Source organism: Lissotriton vulgaris, chromosome 5, assembly GCF_964263255.1.
Source record: "Lissotriton vulgaris chromosome 5, aLisVul1.2, whole genome shotgun sequence".
In the NCBI taxonomy this organism is placed as follows: Eukaryota; Metazoa; Chordata; class Amphibia; order Caudata; family Salamandridae; genus Lissotriton; species Lissotriton vulgaris.
The window spans coordinates 1,850,652,702-1,850,671,000 of NC_141693.1; the positions used below are offsets into that span (position 1 = coordinate 1,850,652,702).

General features: G+C 48.8%; 1 protein-coding gene across 1 annotated transcript in view; it reads right to left on the reverse strand.

Moving 5' to 3' along the window:
• FBXO47 (F-box protein 47) overlaps positions 1–18,299 on the reverse strand; it is a 1,324,472-nt gene that overhangs the window by 369,308 nt on the left and 936,865 nt on the right. The gene's annotated exons all lie outside the window — the stretch shown is intronic.

An 18,299-nucleotide genomic window follows, 5' to 3' on the forward strand; every position in this document is an offset into this window, starting at 1 on the left:
GTCGACCGGTCTGCTGATCCTGAGCTCCTCTGGACCCCAAACGGCTCGGCAATATAGGTGGTGGTTTTCCACCGCTCCTAACGTCTGCTCTACCCTCTAACCAAGTTTGAGGCCAGTATTTCTCGTGGGGGTTGCAATATCCGGACCCCTGTGCAACGCGTCAACTTGCAGTTGCAAAGGCTTGTTAAGTTCTTTCCAAGAAGATTTTCGGGTTCCTAGTAGCTCTAACCTTGAGCATCTCCTGTGATCAGAATCTTCAGCCACACCACATTGTGTGCATCTTGGCCTGCATCTTTTGGCAAGCTGCTTGAGGTCCTCTCGTGACTCCTGTGCCTGTGGGTCCATTTGAGGATCACCTTTGCTTTTCTTGGGATCCCCTGTTTGCTCGGGGCCTGCCCTGACTCTCCTGCAACAGGTGAGTCCCCTGGACCTTTCAGGTCCCGACATTGCTCATTCTTTGATTCGTGCATGGCTTGCCTTTGCCAAGGCTTGTTGGCACTCCCGCCGGACACCGACCCCTCAGCACTTGACATCCTTCATGAGACAGCTCGTGCATGGCTCCTGGTCTTCCTCAGCATCACCTGGTCCTCACAGCTGCAGAGTCAAGGTCACCGTCATCCATCCTGCAACACCTGACATTGGAGGGCATTTGTTTTCCACATATCCTGGTCACCCCTGAACGGCATAGACTCTGTCCCCTCTGCTTTCAGGTACCTCTCATCATGAATCCATCTTCGGATTCCACTGAACACTTTCTCCTCTTCCAGCAGCAGCACTTTCCTGAAGTCCACCATTGGAAACTACAGCGGTTTCCGACACCACTTCACACGTATGCACCCGGCTTCCCTGGTGTAGGTAACGTGGGTACTTGGGTATCCATAGGTGGGTTGGCTCTACAACCTTCAGTCTTCCACAGGAATTCTTCAGGGTCCATTGGGAAGGGTCCCTAATCTTTAAAAATCCAACCGCCACTTACACGTAGAGTTGTACTGAAAACACGGTTGTGTACTCACACTGCACATGCTCTCCGTGGGGTCCCTATCTACGTACCATGGGTAGTTCCATGGGTCCCCGCCCCTTATAAATCCGTTCAACACTGTCTTGACTCCAGTCGTGGTTCTTATACCACTTTCTTAGTACATGGTTTGGTTCAGCAGTCCTGAATTTCTCCCTGCCAGCTGTTGGCCCTGACCACGAGGAACACCTCTACGCATCATAATCAGCTAACCTACCTACTTAGTACCCAGCTTGCCAAGCCTGGGTAATGACGAACCGGCTGTGCTCCCTTGTGCCTAAGCCCCATTTGGGAGCTCTCAGACTTTATTTGCAAGTCTCCTTGTGCAGCCTGCTTTTAGAGGGCCCCCTGTTCCCAGTAGTGCACCAGCTATCAACAACACCAACACCCTGCTCCCTGCGGAATTCAGGGCGCATCGAACGACTTGTTGGTAGTACAATGAACCTTGGCTTCCTATGACCCAAAACCTGGAAGGTGAACCTCTACAACTGTCTGTGCTGTGTGATTTACTTACCTGCTTTATCTCCTGTTGAACTGTATGGTGCATACATGCTCACAACTTTGAACTATTTATTATCTTTTGAAAACACACAAGAAATATAGTCCTTAACTGTGAACGAAGTTCTCAGTTTGAAAATATATATAAAAAGACTTGTTATTTTTCTAAATTGGTCTTGGACTTATTCTTGAGTGTGTGTCTCATTTATTGCCTCTGTGAGTACAACAAATGTTCTGCACTACCCTCTGATAGGCCTAATTGCTCACCCACACTACCACAAATAGAGTGTTAGTATTATCTCCTTTTGCCTAATTCAGCCAATTGGAAACTACCTGGACTCTCTACACAATGTACTTTTTTATTGCACTATATAGAGAGCCAGCTTCCTACATTACCATTCATATTTATGATCTTTTTTCATCAAATCACTCATTAGTTGCATTCTGTCACCAAAATGATTTACAAATGTAGCATAATATTCTTCTAATCCCAGGAAAGACCAGAGTTAGTCCTTATCCTTAGCACATGAGGTATATTCTAAACATGCAGCATTAAGAAACATGTTTTAGGTCTTATTTAACTATTTTACAAACTGTAGAGAATCAGGAAATCTCAAAATCGTATTTGATAATTTTGGCTATGTTTGAATCTTTCACTGATAGATAAAATCGTTGGTTTTATAAGAATCTTCCCTAATATGTACCCTCACATTTACCCACAGACAGAGAATGGGTGAAACCCTTTGATACATCAGGAAAACATGATTGCTGTAGTGGATATAGTCAAAATACTAGAGTGTGAAAACACCCTTGTCTACCAAGTATTCAGCTTAATTGGTGTAGATGTGAAACATCTCCTTGAGAGTAGGCTAGGTGACACTTTGACACTGCAACATGTTCCATGTTAAAATACTTGTTATTTGGTAAACAAAGAAATGTTTAGAGCAATTAAGGAAATGTTATTTTACAATGCATGAGAAATGGCTTGAAATGATGCCTAGAAATGTCCCTTCGCCAACCATGGCATTTACAGTTAATGAAGCCTCACTGTGGTACTCTGCACAAGCTCTAGATCCCTCCCGTAAACAGGAATTTTCTCCGGACTTTGAAAAGTACTGCTTCATTTTTGACCGCATAAATAACGCTGAGGGCATATGCACCCAGTTCAATGCATATGTTGCAGAACCTGTCCCAGAGACATACAATCTTCAGGAGCACCAGTATTTGCATGGAAAGCTAAGTCAGTTACCAGAGTTAGAAAATTGTGTACTGGCTGTTTTGGCTTTGCCTGTCTCAAGTGCCAATGTTGAGAGGGCCATTTCACAGATAAAGGTTTACATGGAAAGGAAAGAGTGAGCATGCATGACCAAAGACTCATTGAAAAAGTACTGTATGGTGTACTACAATAAGTTTGATTTGTAAAAATGTATTTGGATCTCATTTACACTGTATTTACACTGTCTATATACCATGCACTATCAGTGCAGAAAGCAAGCAATAATAAAATCAAAATGTTCCACACTGGAAAAATACTTTCTCTTATTTTTAATGGAGCAAAAAAGTGTAACCACTGATAACCATTGTATTTTTTAAGGTATTGAAATCACTGGAAAAAAATAGCATAAAAACACCACCAGAATATACCAAAAATTGAAACTGAATACAAGAAAGCCTAAGTATGTCCTAAATACTCCACCTCATGAAAAGAAAACCTACATTTTTCGGACTCCACAGTTAGTCCAGCTTTTTCTATTATTTTGTCAACCTTATTTTTATTGACAATTTTTCCAAGTACATCATAGGTTATTATCATCATTTCACACATCGCAGAGAGTATTGTAAGTTTCAACAGGACGGAAGATGCACATAGTTACATAATGACCAGGCCCCAATATCATAGAAATGCTTAAATGAGGGGTACAGTTTCTGACAATAGTGGAGTTTGGGGTAAACCCTCATGGTCCTTATTTAAAATCAAACAATTTAATTAGGTGTCCCTTCTTTCTTTTGTGATGGTATTTTCCCAACTGGAAGGTGCCATATAGAGTACAATAAAGTCATACAAAAACAACTCCCAACTAAGGAGTAACAAAAAAAAACATCCCTCTCCCCCCTCCCCAACAATGGTGGGGCAAAATTAAGGTGACTTATTCAACATATGATAATAGAAGGTAACTCAAAATTGAAAGAGGTGAAGTGCTCTGACAGAAGGAGAACAGACAGCCGATGGTAGTCCTCGTGAGAAGAAGGTAACTAACGGGCCCCATTTGAATTAAAAATTCTTGGAATTATCCTTAAAAAAATCCGACATTCTTTCTAGGCTGATTAACTTCCATAATCGAGAGTGCCAAAGGGAAATTGCCGGAGCTTCCCTTCGCTTCCAGGCGGCTGCTAGGGTCACTTTCGCCGCACCTATACAAAGCCACACGATTGTCTTGTCTGCTTGGGTCTGATGTTCCAGGGTGGGATTGCGAATTCCCAGAAGGACCCCTGCCATGATGGCTGGGATGGGGTATCTCAGTATGTCCTTAATGTGTGCGAGTATTTCTTCCCAAAAGGGGCGTATTGTCGGACAGTCCCACCAAATATGCTGAAAGTCGCCCAGAAGCCCGCAACCCCTCCAGCATCTATCGGAAGTGTTGGGAAAAATCTGCTTGAGCCTGAACGGATGGAGATACCAGTCCATCATGGTCTTAAGAAGAGCCTCCCGAAGTTCTATTGAATCTTGTGATGTTGGTCCATAGATGTGCCCATTCGACCTGGGGAAATACCCCGCTGTAACATTCCCTCCTACATAGACATATATTGTGGTCGCGGAGAGAGTGTGGTAGTGAGTAGGAAGTTATATATGAACAAAATCACTTTTTCATAGTAGTGGTTTTGACGAGGAAGGACTCAAATCTTGTAGGACACTTGGGGCCACCTCTCGCACCTGAGGCCTAAGGGCCCAGTGTATTAGCTGAGTGTAATGGTATTGTTCTGTATTCCCTAGGCCATAGTCCCACTTGCAGTTGTCAAAGGTGAGGGGATCAAAGTTATGGAAAAGGTGTGTCAAAGCGAGGCATCCTCCCTCCCTCCAAGCGTCAAAGGGTCCCTCCTGCAAGCCTAGGGGGAATGCGGGGTTAAAATGGAGGGGAAAGAGGTCCATCTGTCATCTCCCGCGGCCGAGTCCCACACTTTCAAGGTGGTGCGTGTAGGGGTACTAATGTATGCATTCTTGGGTCTGTCCTTTTTGGGACGCCAAGCCACATCCCAGATAGTCCTCCCTGCCACACTGCGGCCCATATGTAACCAGTGTTTATCGGATTCCCGTTTTGACCACTCAGTCAGTACTCTCAGTTGCGCTGATTTATAATATAGTGTGATATCTGGAGGGAGAAAGAAAAGCGGGCGCGTCCCCCCTGCTAAATGAAGTGCAGAATCATAGTTTTAACTCGCCGAAAGAAGTCCCTCTCTAGTTCAATGGGCAGGGCCTGAAATAAGTAGAGGAGCTTAGGAAGGAGTGCCATTTTGTCAGCGTGTATCGGCCAAGCCAGTACAAAAAGAGGGACCCTCACTTCGTGAGTTCTGTTTGGATGCGAGTAAGATTGGGAGGGAAGTTAGCAGTGTAGAGTCCCTCTACCCTAGGTGTTAGTTGGATTCCCAGGTATTGCATAGAGGAAGTGGTCCAATGGAGGGGAGTGAGAGATTGGAGCCTGCGGACTTCCGCTTGTGGAAGCGTGAGGTTAAGGATGTACGATTTGCCAAGATTTATTTTAAAGCCCGCTACCGCTTCAAATCGCTCAAGTTCTGATTGTAAAGTTGGAAGAGACGTGACTGGGTCGGAGATTGACAAGAGGACATCGTCCGCAAAAAGGGAAATTTTGTGTGAGTCTCCACTGAATGGTATCCTTGGATGACAGGATTGGCCCTAATCGCCATCGCTAATGGTTCAATGCTAAGGGCAAAGAGAAAGGATGAGAGAGGGCACCCCTGTCGAGTGCCTCTAGAGTGGGAGAAGGAGGGTGAGTGTACTCAGTTGACTGCAACTTTAGATCGGGGTAGAAGGTAATTAGCTTGGATCATAGTAAGAGATGTAGGTGCGAATCCGAAGCTCGTGAGGGTAGTAAATAAGAATGTTCAATCTACCCAGTCAAAGGCTTTCTCAGTGTCTAGTCCTACCAGTACAGCGGGGATTTGACGTCTGTTGGCCTTCTCTATTAGATGTACAATACGGCGGGTATTATCATGTGTTTGTTGACCCTTGATGAATCCCGATTGGTCCGGAAGTATAAGATCGGGCATGAGATCGTTCAGTGGCTTTGATAGGATGGAGGAGTAAAGCTTTGCGTCAAGGTTCAACAGAGCGATTGGCTGGTACGAGGCTCTTATATGGGGATCTTTCCCTGGTTTGGGTTTAACAGAGATCATGGCATCAAACATTGATCCGGTGGTCTCAGCCTCTTCCGCCATCTTGTTAAAGAGCCGCGTGAGATGTGTAGTGATGTCAGGGGCAAATGTTTTAGAACAGGGCGGTATATCCATCCGGTCCTGGGGGTTTGTGGGGCTTAGGAGCTTTATTAGCAGCGTTGACATCTTCGGAGGTAACAGGGGCAGTGAGTAATCATTCCATTCTGGGGAGACCTGAGGGAAGTGTGGCGTCTGAAGATAATCCCGTTGGGTGTCAGAATCTAATCGATCCCTAGTGTAAAAGGCTTTATAAAATGAGACGAAGATCTTAGCTTTTTCCTCATCTTGATGGGTGAGCTCTCCAGTGGGGCCCTGTATACCCCCTATGTACTCTCTTTCTCGTTTGTCTTTTATCTGTCTAGCTAGGAATTTGCCAATCTTGTTGCCTTGTGAGTAAGATAAGTGTTGGAGTTTGAGGAGTGTAAATTTCGCCCTATTGTTATAAATAGCTCGAAGTTTGCCCCTCAGAGCAGTCAAATTGCGAAGAGTCTCCCTTGTGGGATTCAATTTATGGGCGTGTTCAATAGAGTTCACTTCCCTCTCTAGTGCTACCCTCTCTTTGGTGCGTTGCGCATTTAGCACCGAGTTAGGGCAATGCATTTCCCTCGAAAGACTGCTTTAAACTTGTCCCAGGTGGTATACTCCGAGGTATCCTCCGGTTTATTAATGCCAGAAAATTCAGTGATGGTTTCTCTTAGCCTAGTGCAGGATTCTTTATCCCGCGTAAGCAAGGTTGGAAAGTACCATCTGGGAGTAGTCAAAGCATCACTATTCCAGGACAGACACATTAAGAGTAGGCTATGATCCGATACTGAAAGAGGGAATTTTTTGACCTCCTGTAAAACGCCCATTAAGGATTGGCTAATGATATTATAGTTCAGTCAGGAGTATGTACGATGAACACGAGAGTAACAAGTGTAATCTCGGGAGTGGGGATGGCGAGTATGCCAATCGTCCAGAAGGCCCATGTCATGGGAGTGCCAGTGGAAAAGGAACCCATTTCGGAGCGGTGCGGGTCCGTGCTATCTACGTCTTTCTGCCAAGTCAGGTTGAAGTCACCCATGAGTATCATCGGCCCCTCCACAAAGTCTAGTACCTTCCCCATTAGTGTTTTTTTTATTTTTATGTTTATTGGTGTTTTTAAAACAGCGAAAATAAAACAAGACAATGGAGTACAGACATTGACATTGTCCCAGATACATCATCTACATGTAGTAGTTCAATAATCATACATCATAGTTACTCACTGTGGAAGAAATGGTTAGAGCACCTCAGGTACTTGGGTGGTCCCACCCGCAGAACGATGCAGAGCCCTGTGACCGCCACATTGTTACTCAAGTGAGGAGGCGTAAATGGTCAGTCTTAAAAAAAGGGGAAATGAGGGTCTGTTTATGTGTTAAATTCTTGATCAATGTGATTAGTCACCGTCTGTGGGATAGCTGCGTCATGATCAGAGGCCGTCGGGGTGGGTCTCCTAGTCATATATAGGGTCCAGAAGATTTTGGGTCTGTTGCGAGGTGGTAGTAACTCACTGTAATTTTCTGTTTAGGTGCAGCAGTACAGCATGTCTCTGGACCACTGTGTTACAGTAGGTTTCAGGCCGTGTATCCAACAGACAGCAACGCATCCCTTTGCTAAGAGGAATGCCATGTCCACTAGACTTCTGTGTGTCTTAGGGAGTGGCTTGGAGTAGCCCAGTATAGCTTGTACCGGGTCCGGTAATAACACCATATATGTAATTCGGTTAATTTCGGTGAAGACCTCCCCCCAGAAGTGGGCAATCCCCGGGCAGTTTCATGCCACATGAATGAAGTCCGTGATTAATACTCCGCATCTTTCTCACTGAGGGCTCCCGCATAGTCCATATCAATATAATTGTTCCGGTGTATAATAAAACCTGTTAAGGAATTTAAAGTGGATCAGTCTGTGACGTCAGTTGAGTGAGATTCACTTGGTACTCAGGCAGCAGTAGAGCCACGTGTCGTCCTTGAGTTCTACCTGTAGATCACGCTGCCACGCCAGCGGTGGTTTGGTGTATTCTCCTTCCCTAGCAGACAGCGTAATGCGATAAAGTCTAGACACTAATTTGGCGGGTGATTGTGCCTCAAAAATAGCAGTCAAGGCCGTGACCTCTGGAGGTTCCGACATATCCTCCCCAAGAAGATTCCTGAGAGCCTGCCTAACCCTTTGAAATTGGTATTTCGCAAGGAGTGACTGCACTCCATTCCCCTCAGCGACATCACCCCAGGAGCGGACGGTGCCGCCTGCAAAGAGGTCTCCTATTGTATGTATATCCAGTATCCACAATGCAAGTATGACTCCTCTGTCTCTACACGGAGCAAGCCAGTGGCACCAATCGAGACGGGCCATTGGAGCATACAGTATATTACCGGCTTGAGCGTCCAGTAAAGAATGCCAAGCGTGAGTGACTGAGTTCTGAGAGTCCAAAATGCCAGTGTGTCTGTCAAGGGGCAAGAATAGTAGGGCTGGGAGAGGTCTGGGGTCAGCAACTATAGTTTCAATTCGGATGTGCAGAATGTCAGAGGGTCCATGCATCCAGTGATATGCATGAGAGCATTGGGCTTAGTATAATTCTAAGTAGGGGGCTCCTAGGCCCCCCATCATATAAGGTAGCATCAATATTTTCCAGGCAACACGTGGCTGTTTGCCCGCCCAGGCCAGACGGACCATTAGTGACTGCAAACGTTGAAAGAATGTTTTGGACAGGACCATGGGTATGTTTGTAAAGAGGAAGAGTAGACGAGGTAGGAAAATCATTTTCATGAGAGATACCCTGCCCATCAATGATAACGCGAGGCTGATCCATCTGTCGACATCATCCTCCAGTTTGGAGATGGCGACTCCGTAATTTTCCCTCAGAACGACCTCTGAGTCCGTATGCAGTCGGACACCTAGGTATTGCACCGCATCTCAATTAATCAATCAATCATATCATTTGTAAAGCGCATTACTCACCCGTGAGGGTCTCAAGGCGCTGGAGTGGGGAATGCTGCTACTGCTCGAAAAGCCAGGTCTTGAGGAGTTTTCTGAAGGTCAGCAGGTCTTGGGTCTGCCGTAGGTGGATGTGGAGGGTATTCCAGGTCTTTGCGGCGAGGTGGGAGAACGATCTGCCGCCTGAGGTCGCTCTTCGGAAGCGGGGGACTGTAGCGAGGGCGAGGTCGGCGGAGCGGAGCTGGTGGGTGGGGGTGTAGAAGCTGAGTCGTCTGTTGAGGTACGTTGGTTCGCTGTTGTGGAGTGCCTTGTGTACGTGGGTGAGGAGCTTGAAGGTTATCCTCTTGTTGACCGGGAGCCAGTGCAGGTCTCTCAGGTGGGGTGTGATATGGCTGCGGTGAGGGATGTCGAGGATCAGGCATGCAGAGGCGTTCTGGATGCGTTGGAGCCGTCTCATGAGTTTGGCCGAGGCTCCTGTGTAGAGGGCGTTTCCATAGTCCAACCTACTGCTGACAAGGGCCTGGGTGACTGTTCTTCTCGTTTCAGTGGGGATCCACTTGTAGATCCTACGGAGCATGCGGAGGGTGTTGCAGCAGGCGGAAGAGACGGCGTTGACATGTTTAGTCATGGAGAGGGTGGAGTCGAGGATGACCCCTAGGTTGCGCGCATGGTCGGTGGGTGTTGGAGCGGTTCCCAGTGCGGTCGGCCACCAGGAGTCGTCCCAGGCCGAAGGGTTGGATCCGAGGAGGAGGACCTCCGTCTTGTCCGAGTTCAGCTTCAGTCGGCTGTTCCTCATCCATTCAGCAACGGCCTTCATTCCTTCGTGAAGGTTGGTTTTGGCGGTGTGGGGGTCCTTGGTGAGGGAGAGTATCAGCTGGGTGTCATCGGCGTAAGAGAGCATGTTGAGGTCGTGCCGATGGGCGACGTGGGCGAGCGGTGCCATGTAGATGTTAAACAGAGTTGGGCTAAGGGATGAGCCCTGGGGTATGCCGCAGATGATCTCGTGGCTTCGGAGCGGAAGGGGGGAAGGCGGGCGCTCTGTGTTCTGCCAGAGAGGAAGGAGGTGGTCCAGGGCCTTCTCTTGGATCCCAGCGTTGTGGAGGCATGTTCGTAGTGTGTGGTGACAGACCGTGTCGAAGGCGGCTGACAGGTCCAGGAGGATGAGGGCCGTCGTTTCTCCGTTGTCCAGCAGGGACTTGATGTAATCGGTGGCTTCAATGAGGGCAGTCTCGGTGCTGTGGTTGCTGCGGAACCCGGACTGGGAAGGGTCTAGGATGTTGTTCTCCTTGAGGTAGCGGGTCAGTTGTTCGTTGACGGTCTTCTCGATGACCTTTGCCGGGAACGGGAGCAGGGAGATGGGCCGGAAGTTCTTGAGGTCCTTGCGGTCCGCCTTGGGTTTCTTGAGTAAGGCATTGATCTCGGCGTGCTTCCAGCTCTCCGGGAAGGTTGCTGTCTCGAAGGAGGTGTTGATGACTTTCCGTAGATGGGGTGCGATGGATGTGCTGGCTTTGTTGAAGATGTGGTGTGGGCATGGATCTGATGGAGATCCGGAGTGGATGGTGTTCATGATTTTGATGGTGTCATCGTCGTGGATGTTGGTCCAGTAGAGCAGGCGGTTGATGCAGATGGTGTCATGGGGGCGGAGGTCTCAGTGATTGTCGGGGTGGTCGTGGCGTTGAAACTGTCGTGGATGTCTGTGATCTTGCGGTGGAAGAAGGTGGCCAGCGAGTTGCACAGGTCTTGCGAAGGTGGGACGTCGTTGGTGTTGGAGCTGGGGTTGGAGAGTTCGTTCACGATGTTGAAGAGCTCTTTGCTGTTTTGCGCGTTGTTGTCTAGGCAGTCTTTGAAAGAGGCCCTTTTGGCGGATCTGATGAGGTGATGGTGTCTGCGGGTGGCATTCTTGTGCGCGGCGTGGATGCAGATGATCTCGGTGGCTTCGGAGCGGAAGGGGGGAACGCGGACGCTCTGTGTTCTGCCGGAGAGGAAGGAGGTGGTCCAGGGCCTTCTCTTGGATCCCAGCGTTGTGGAGACATGTTCGTAGTGTGTGGTGACAGACCGTGTCGAAGGCGGCTGACAGGTCCAGGTGGATGAGGGCCGTCGTTTCTCCGTTGTCCAGCAGGGACTTAATGTAATCGGAGGCTGCAATGAGGGCAGTCTCGGTGCTGTGGTTGCTGTGGAACCCGGACTGGGAAGGGTCTAGGATGTTGTTCTCCTCGAGGTAGCGGGTCAGTTGTTCGTTGACGGTCTTCTCGATGACCTTTGCCGGGAACGGGAGCAGGGAGATGGGCCGAAAGTTCTTGAGGTCCTTGGGGTCCGCCTTGGGTTTCTTGAGTAAGGCGTTGATCTCGGCGTGCTTCCAGCTCTCCGGGAAGGTTGCTGTCTCGAAGGAGGTGTTGATGACTTTCCGGAGATGGGGTGCGATGGATGTGCTGGCTTTGTTGAAGATGTGGTGTGGGTATGGATCTGATGGAGATCCGGAGTGGATGGTGTTCATGATTTTGATGGTGTCATCGTCGTTGATATTGGTCCAGTAGAGCAGGCGGTTGGTGCAGATGGTGGTCGTGGGGGCAGAGGTCTCAGTGATTGTCGGGGTGGTCGTGGCGTTGAAACTGTCGTGGATGTCTGTGATCTTGAGGTGGAAGAAGGTGGCCAGCGAGTCGCACAGGTCTTGCGAAGGTGGGACGTCGTTGGTGTTGGAGCTGGGAATGGAGAGTTCCTTCACGATGTTGAAGAGCTCTTTGCTGTTTTGCGCGTTGTTGTCTAGGCGGACTTTGAAGGAAGCCCTTTTGGCGGATCTGATGAGGTGATGGTGTCTGCGGGTGGCATTCTTGTGCGCGGCGTGGATGTCCAGTGTTCGTTCACGGAGCCAGATCTTCTCCAGCTTTCGGCAGGTTTGCTTGGAGGCCTGGGGTTCTTCAGTGAACCAGCTAGCTTTCTTATTGGTATGATTGTTGGAGGGTTTCTTGATCGGGGCAAGGGTGTTGGCACAGTCGTTGATCAACTGTCTGAGGTTGCAGGCGGCGGTGTCGGGGTCGGTATGGTCGACGGGTGGGCTCTGGGCGAGGGTGGTGGTTAGCTGGTCTTCGGTGACTTTGCTCCAGCAACGGTGAGGCATCTGTTGGGTGCGGTGGTGCGTGGTGGGTTTCTTAAAGGTGAAGTGAATGCAGCGGTGGTCGGTCGAGTGGAGTTCGGTTGTATGGTTGAAGGAGACATGGGGGCTTGCGGAGAAGATGGGGTCAAGCGTGTGACCGGCGGAGTCGGTGGGTGTTGTGACAAGTTGTCTGAGTCCGAGGTTGGCTAGGTTGTCTATCAGGGTGGTGGAGTTGCGGTTGTCATTGTTCTCGAGGTCGAAGTTCAGGTCCCCGAGGAGGATGTAGTCCGTGGAGGCAAGGGCGTGTGTGCTGACTAAGTTGGCGATGGAGTCGCTAAACTGTGGTCGGGGTCCGGGCGGTCTGTAGATTAGGGTCCCTCTGAGGGTGGTGTTGGGGTCAGTGTGGATCTGGAAGTGCAGGTGTTTGGCGGTGCTGAGGGTGTCGTCGGTGTTGGTCAAGACTCTGAGAGTGTTCCTGTGGACGATGGTGATTCCTCCTCCCGCTCTGTTGGTGCGGTCCTTGCGGGAGATCTTGTAGCCTTCCGGAACGGCTATGGCTATGTCGGGTGCTGAGGCGGGGTTCAGCCAGGTCTCTGTCAGGAAGGCAACGTCTGGGGAGGTTGAGTCAAGTAGGTCCCAGAGTTCAACTGCATGTTTTCGGGCGGAGCAGGTATTGAAAAGGATGCATCTGAGGTGGGTGGGTTCTTTCCTGGTCGGCAGCATTTTGGGGCGAATGCTTGTGAAGCTGCAGTTTCGGCAGGTGAAAGCTCCATGGGTGCGCTTCGGGGCAGCCAGGAAGCAGGTGTTTGATCGTCCGGTGTTAAGTGCGTGGAGGGTTCTGGCATCGTAGCGGTGTCGGGCGGCGTGGCGTTCGTGGTGTACAGGGGTCCTGTTGCTGGGCGCGGTCCAGGCACGGACGGGCACAGATAGGCTTGCCTTAGGTGCGCCAGCGGCATGCCAGCTGAGCGCGGACGCTGTGCGGCCGCGTAGCGCCTTCCATATGAGGGGATGTGGCAGAGAGGAGCAGCTGGGAGGCGGGAGCGGGGCGGCAAATGGAATTGCAGGTGGGCGGGTACGCAGGGACGCAGCGGCGGGAAAAATGGGCGGGGCCATGGGAGAACTGGGCACAGGAAGGAAAAACAAGTTTAGGCAAGAAAACAAGGTCAGGCACAGAGGAATAAAAACAAGTCTGGGCAAGAAAGCAAGTTAGGCACAGGGGAATAAAAACAAGTCTGGGCAAGAAAGCAAGTACAGGCACAGGGGAATAAAAACAAGTCTGAGCAAGAAAGCAAGTACAGGCACAGGGGAATAAAAACAAGTCTGGGCAAGAAAGCAAGTACAGGCACAGGGGAAAAAAAACAAGTCTGGGCAAAAAAGAAAGTTAGGCACAGGGAAAAAATACAAGATTAGGCAAAAACAATGCAGGCAGAGCCGTGCAGCAGCGTGGGGAGTGACCTGCCTGCGAGCAGGGTCATAGGTCACATCTGTGGTTCATTGCTGAGGATATTCTGGTTCAAAGCGGACCGTGGCTGGGGTGAGGGGGAACATAATGGACTTGTTCCAGTTGACGTTTATACCTGAAAGGGAGCCGAACAGGACCACCTCGCGCAGAACCGGGGAGAGATTAGTCTCAGGGTCTCTAACATAGAGCAGTGTGTCATCCGAATACGTAGAAACAATTAACCGGTAGTTCAGGAACCGTATGCCTCTCTGCCCGCTGTATTCCCATAGAGCACAGACTTGGGGCTCTGCCGTCAGGGCGTACAATATTGGGAATAGGGGGTAGCCTTGTCTCGTACCTCTGCAAACCCGTATGGGGTCAGTGACCAGAGATCTGATCCGAGTGCGGGCCGTGGGGGAGGAATACAGTATCGCAAGAAGTTGTGAGATAGCAGAGGCGGCGTGTTTCTGAACTGGTGGAACGTCGCGGTGTTGGTTTATCGTGACCAATAAACTAGGTGACTACCGTGGAAATATTCGTCTTTTGGGATTTTGAATAATATATACCCATACCTTTAAATATCACGGATTCGCAATTTAGGATTGCTGATTTAATAGAAGGAATCGTTTTTTAGTAAGCATTGTTTATGCACACATTGCACTAGATGAAGGACAACTTCATGGAATATATATACGACTCTTAACATGGAGTTTGTCGTGGGGAGTTGGATATAAAGGATTTTCCCCTTCTCTTGTTGGATAATACCGCGCTTGGGACAGCTTTCTTGCCCTGAAGAAGTTCTGTTTCAGAACGAAACGCGTTGGCTGGCTTTTGTCTAAAATGGAATATTAAACAAGCATTGAAACATATATCAAGACTCAGCGTTTATATACAAGGACATTAGGAGAGTTATCTATCTCTCTCATTTGATTGGACTGACTCACCAAACGGTGCTTTTTCAAACCGAACACAAAAAAAGAAGTTGCGGAAAGATCACCCCCAACTCCCATTCACCAAAGGACCTGTCTCACGAAAGGCCTTTCGACTGAGTCGTCGGCCTTTTCCATGTCCAAAAAGACCGCAATTGCAGGGACCTCCGGGCGGGTATGCTGCATAGCAGCAAATACAGTTTGCAGATTGCATGTTAAGGTCCGGCTAGGTACAAAGCCCGCCTACTCTGGTGCCACCAAAGTGGTGACAAACGGGCTAAGACGATTGGCAAGCAGCTTCGTGAAAATGTTTGCGTCCACATTCATGAGAGATGAAGGCCTATACGAGGTGCACTCATCCGGGGGTTTGAGTATGGCTACCAGGATCGCTTCTCTCATAGTAGGCGGCATCGTTCCCGAGGTGCATATATCCTCAAACAAGTAAGTAAGTGCGTGAGTAGGAGCTCCTGGAATGCTTTATAGAAGGCGACAGTAAGATCACTCCCGGGTGCGTTCCCTGCTCTCATTTCCGAAATGGCCAGGACTATCTCTTCCCGCTCAATCAGGAGCATCAGGAACTCACGGTGCAAGTTGGATGGCCATGGGAGTTCAATGTGGGTCAGGTAGTCCAGTATACGTTTGTCTGGCCTGCAGCCGTGGAGGAGTAGAGTTCTGCATCATATTCCCAAAACTTCTCCGCTACCTAGGCCTCCATGAAAAGGGGATCTCCCGGTTGTGGTTTAATATCTTGTATCGCAGTTCTGTCTCTGCGTTGCTTAAGGATTTGAGCGAGAACCGTCCCCGGCCTTTTGTACTCGCCATAGGTTTGGGCGGTGGCATATTTTGCCCATCAGACGACCCTTGACCATAATCCAGCAGCCATCTTTATCGTTCTGAATGTTCAGTGGTTCGAATTTTGCAGAGGAATGGAATAGAATCACCACCCTTCTATGTTTCGTAGGTGAAGAGGATCTGTATATTAGTAGGTAGTGCTTGTGTCAGAGGCGTGTGTCCCCAGCTCTGGCTAAGTGTGTCTCTTGCAGGGCCACTATATCAAGATGGTGATAATAATATACTTCCATACCTTTTGGCATTTTTGAGGGGAGTTAAGCCCTTTAACGTTCCAGGTTCCAATGGTGATCGTCATTGTGTTAAAGGGAAAGACATTATCTTGTTGGTAGTCCTATCTGGCCTATCGTTTCCTCAGTCCCCGTGTGTCCGCAGAAGTAAGTGTCCCATAATCTAGTGTTACCTGTAAATACATTGAGGTAAGAAAACCTTTCAGAACAAAATATTAAAAAGGCGCCATCATTTCCCTCCCGTCCCCTCCACTCAAACCCCGGAAAAATTAGAATTTCAGTGGTTTGCCTGGTTTGATCTTGTATTTGCGCCTCCATGTCCAAGACCCTAGTACCAACTGAGTCTACATCTTGCTGCAATGAGGCTAGCCTGTCAGTGAAGTCAGAGAGGAGCTGTTCCATCGTGGCTTTAATGTCCTGGCCGAGATCAGATTGGAGCTCTGCTTTGAAGTCTCTAAACATATTCAGGAGGTCGTCCTTTGAAATAGCCATAGCGTCTGGTCCCTCGTGGTGGCCCGCTTGTGGTCTTTTGTCTGTTGGCGGCAAAAAGTCTGAGACCTTATTTGTTTTTTTGTTTGTCGCCTTCTTAGGGGGCATAAGGGTGGGTCAAGAGGTACCCCCGGAGAAACGACGGAAGAACTGAGGTGCGAAGAAACCAATGGGTGCTTACTTATTGAGTCACTTTGTAGAGATTTGTTGATCGCTTATTAGGGGTCCCATTCCTTAAACCACATTCGTGGAGGTTGTCCCACTGTTCATCCGTATGTGCCAACTGTTGAGGTAATATGACTTTTCATGGTCAGTTATGTCCCCTATCGTAGACCCCAACGGCTCCATGTACGTGCTTCAAGTACATGTATGTTCCCTCCACTTTCAGCTATGAAGACGCAAATACATTTGCGTCCAACGTTAACATGTCCTCTTTCAGATCCACCATGAATGGGTCAGATATTCCGTTCCTAAGTGTGCCTTGCCAACGTCTTTATATGGTGCACTTTTCATGTTTTCTAGCTCTGGTGAGTTAGGCCCTGATTCCTGCCATCGAGCCTTTTCTGCCTTCTGTTTCTGAAGGCTACAGTCAGCTGCTTCCTGACCCTTGACTTACTCCCTGCGCGGCGAGCGGTGCCTAGCTCGGCCTGCCTTGCCTGCCAAGACTGTATTCAACCTTCAAGTTATCTGCTCCGCTCCTTGAAAATACATTCCTGTCTAGTAGTTTAGGAAAACATCCTTCCCAGCTGCAGAGCAAAGGGCCCGGCCTCACTGTCTCCATGCAAGTAATTCATAGCTCCCGTTGCCATGGTAGGCCCATGGCCCCCTTGCCTTACACGTAGACACGTAGTTGCATATGCACGCACTAGCAGTCAGTATAGAATAGCCTCTGCCCGAGAGACCTTTCCTTCTAGATAATACAGTTCCTTAAACACAAGATATAGATATGATTTGGGTTTAGGTTGTTCTGACACCCCAGACTTCTGTCTCCTCATGTAGGGCTAAATGTCAAGTCCCCTTCACCCTCCAGTTACACGTCAATTACACGTCATACTGCTGCGCGCGCATCTCTGCCATGTATTTCTGCTGACACTGCAGGATTCTTCTAGGGATCCACCCACCTGTGTTACGTTTTCAGTGACGTTGTCTAGCACACACCTTCGTGTACGCCCTTGTGCACGCCTTCTGTTACGAACACATGTTCTTATCTCGTTTCTCTCAGCTGTTACGCCTCCTGCATCAATCTCTATTGTAAATGCATTGACTATATATATGATACTCTGTTAATAAATCATTGTACATGTCCTATCCGTTCCCTTGCACATGCTACCTGGTTCGAACCAATAACCAATTCCTTTTTAAGGAATAAAACCCCTTTAAAACCTCAAATACCACGGATTCTGTCTCTTATTTTTGACTGAGTTATTCTTATTGATATTTACCGCATAAATTCCGCATAGGTAATTAATATTTACCACATAATTGGCGCCCGAACAGGGACCCCTCCCCCACCCCACGCGCCGGAGGTGCGTTGCAGGCCCGGTCCCCTGCCACAGCCGTGAAGGACAACTACGCATACCAGCAGGATTTCCTGTATCTCCCTCAGGCCAACGGAGGTGACTGAGGCTGCGATCGACACCCAGACGAGGCGGTGAGGAGTGCGGAGGATCCCGACCAGAGCCTAGCTGAGAGAGCAAAGTCCGAGGTATTTGGAGGCCCACCAGTTCCGAAGTTCCGAAGCACCTGCGTCACGAATCGAGTCGGGTCCAGGGTCCAGTCCAGTATCGAGTTTCCGAGGCCTTCTGTTCCGTGCTTCCCGGTGAGTACCGTTGCTGGGGACGCATCTAGACGAGTGCATTAATTTGTGCCCGGTCAAGACGGGGTTGGGTACACAGCCACGGTCTGCACTGTTTAGCAGTGTATCTGTACTGTTTAGCAGTATATCAAGTATGGAGGTAGCTAGTTTCATTTTAATTATTGTTGTTCGTCTTCAAAATGTTTAAATGTGTTTTAATGTCGTGGTATGAGTGATTGTTCGATCTATATTACTGTGCTCATTGTATTAATTGTGTTCAAATTCAAGTAAGTATCAAGTACCAAGTAGTACGGCTGAGACATGCCGCTATTCTCTAAACTGAGACAGATAGGAACTAGAAAAGGGATACTAGAGGAAGCTGTTCCCATTCCACCCAGGGACACTCCAGGGTACTTTATGTACCACAAGCACGGCTTAGACGCTGTATTATACCTCGATTTGTGGGTGGATTACACCAAAGATTTAGCAGAGAATCAGAGATGGCCCGCTGCAGGGACATGGGATGCCGAGTGCATCATGAGAGTAGAAGAAGCATTATGG